Below are 2,706 nucleotides of genomic sequence, written 5' to 3'. Positions count from 1 at the left end.
AGTGGTGCATCTGGTTGCAGGTCTAGATGATGCTAGCATCCCAGCTGCAAAGGAGACTGGAACAGAGTATTTCTAGCTTTGTAGAAGGGGTGCAGGATTTGTGACATGGCAAGTTCCCCTAACATAGAAGGATGTTCAAAAGATACTGGGCATCCCTGAAACATGAAGTTCCCCCCAAATGGCCAATATATTTTTTTTGTAAACTTACTGTGTGCTTGGCTATTCACCTTCTGATTGTAAACAGTACCCTGACATCACCCTTCTTCACTCTCCATCTCTGTGGTTTGGGTGGGATTGATGTCAGGTCTGGACATGTGATCTAGGCCCAAACAATAATACGTAACTCAATCAGAGCCAACTTGGTATAATCTTGGCTTTTTGCTGGGACAGCTGAAAGAAATGAAGACTTGGGCTGTGAGGATGGAGCCTAGAGCTGCTGGCAGCCATCTTGCTGCTACAAGGAACAGAGATGAGAGAGGAGGAGAGGAAGACAAAGTCTTGATATTTTTTGAGCCTCTTGGTATACACAGATCAGTCATACTGTTGGAGTCTTCTGTTAGTGAGCATATAAAATTCCTATTTGCTTACACCAAGCCAGTGTGAGTAGTTTCCCATCATTCGTAATCCATCAAGTCCACATTAATGTTGTTATTTAATACTTACAAATCTTTGGAGTATTAACCCCATTTCACAGATGAGGAAACTGAAGCGCAGAAAAGCCGCGTGGAGGAAGAATTCGAACCTTGGAAATGTAATCCTGAGAGCCCATCCATGAACATTCTGCTTTCCTTGGTGATGGGGAAGGATGAGGAGGGTATGACATTTAAGCTAACATTTAACTCCAGCGTGACATAGGGGCTCGTCCGGAGCAGGGAGAAAGTTTTTTGGTGGAGGGAACAGCTTGGACAATGACAAGACCTTTTTTGCTAAGAAACCTCACCTGAAATTCACCATACGCATGCCCTGCAGCCTGTTGTGGAGGAGACCATTCCATGATATGACCGCTGCCAGACCCACCAGCTAGATCTGGGCTGGAACAGGGATTGCTTCCTGAAAATCCCCTCAGAGACTGCCTGATCAACCTCTCCCCTGAGCCCCAGGTGTGCTGGTTCTGGGAACAGGCCCTTGCCCTATCAAGCATGTAAGGCATTTTCCCATTATCTGGGGTGCATCATTCACCAGTACCCCTATCCATCCTGCCCATTCTATATAATTCTTTAGGGCCTGCCATGTGGCCTGGAGGATATCCATGTCCTCTTGCCACCACCCAAGAAGAGCCTCATGGGTAAGTTCCCTTTCTCTGACAGGGAAAAATTTTCCTGACACCTGAACCCAATCACAGTGGTCCCTCCTCAGGGGAGCATCAAATTGCCTTACTGCAGAGACAATGTATTTCCGGCCTCTGGAGCCTGGTGGAGAGCCTGGTAGGTCCCCTACAGAGACTGGGTAGGTAAGGCACTCTCCTTAGCCTGAAAGACAGTTCAGGACAGAAGCCTAACTTCCACAGAAAGCATGCACCCCTTGGATTGGGTCTCTGTTAGCACTAGGAGGCCTTGGAAATGCTCATAGGGTTAAATAGGATGAAACCGTCAGAGACCATGGGCTCTCTGCTCTCTCCTAAACTAGAACAAATGAAAAATTGTACAGGGGACCAGAGCAGTGCTTGCAGAATCTCAAACAGAAAATAAATAATTTTCAAATAATTCTGATTCTTTTAAAAGAAAAAAAGTGACCCTCATACTTATATTTGTTTTGGTTTCTATTAAATTGAGGGTGAGGCAGTGGGTGCCAGTGAAGGGTATTTTCTTAGAGGCTACTTCCACTGACGGTCGTGGGCTGCGAAGGGACAGGTTGTGGCGACTTGAGTGCACCCTACCTCATGCTGTTGCGGGTTTGAGATTGATTCTCCGAGGCTGGGGCGGGGTAGGGGTTATGGCAGCGGTATTGGGAGAAAATAAGATTGGGGGTGACTCCTGAGGACGAGCCCTCTGACCTGGTGGAAGGTCTGCGGGAGTGAAGACAGCTCTAGGGGAAGAGAGGGGCTTTCCTTCCTTTCGAATGGGCGACTCGGAACTCCGCGGGTAAACTGAGGCCCGCATCCTAGCTCTGTTGGTCGCTTGGCAGGCAGTCTCGGTCCTACGTTCTGCCCAACACAGGGCGGGCCGGGATGGGTCGGCTACTTTTCTTTTGGAGACGGGTGGGGATTTTGGTGCTTAGCTTGACTGGGGAAACGTGCAGCCCGGGTGGAGACCGCTGGGCTGGGGAGCGGAGGCTGAGGCACCGCGATTCTCAGCCAGGGCTGCCGCCAGCTTCCCCGCCCCCGGAGGGGCGGACCAGGGGCGGAGCTGGGCGAGTCCCCGCCCCGAGGCGGAGAGGGGGCCGGACCCGAGCGAACCGGGCGGGGTGGGCCGGGGACGCGAGGCGGAGCGGGGCCCCACACAGGCCGCGGCGGCTGGCTCGGGCCCCTACGGTCCCGGTGGTGGCTGGAGGAGGAAGCCAGGCGGCTGAAGAAGGAGGGGAGGCGGAGGAGGCCGAGGCTGGAGCGCCGCTCGCCGCAGACTCACTTCCCGGCTCAGCAGGGAGAGGTACGGCGCGCCGGCTCTCTCGCCCCGGCCCCCGGCCCCCCGCGCCCGGCCCTGGTTCGGGGGTAGGCAGGGGCTGCGGCCGCCGCGGGGGGGGGAGGGGCCCGGAGCAGCCCCGAAGGCT

The 2,706-nt window shown here is 53.7% G+C and overlaps 1 protein-coding gene across 3 annotated transcripts in view; it reads left to right on the top strand.

Moving 5' to 3' along the window:
- The first annotated feature begins 2,390 nt into the window (after window positions 1-2,390).
- The window catches only part of SMOX (spermine oxidase), a 34,809-nt gene continuing 34,493 nt past the window's right edge, over window positions 2,391-2,706 (top strand). For all 3 annotated transcript variants that reach the window (XM_006921624.2, XM_006921626.3, XM_015596853.2), the window contains exon 1: window positions 2,391-2,585. The gene's annotated coding sequence lies outside the window, so the exon portion shown is untranslated. The remainder of the gene's footprint in view (window positions 2,586-2,706) is intronic.

Source organism: Pteropus alecto, unplaced genomic scaffold (genome assembly GCF_000325575.1).
Source record: "Pteropus alecto unplaced genomic scaffold, ASM32557v1 scaffold45, whole genome shotgun sequence".
Taxonomy (NCBI): domain Eukaryota; kingdom Metazoa; phylum Chordata; class Mammalia; order Chiroptera; family Pteropodidae; genus Pteropus; species Pteropus alecto.
The sequence above is the reverse complement of the archived record's forward strand: the minus strand, read 5'-3'. Positions and strand labels throughout refer to the sequence as shown.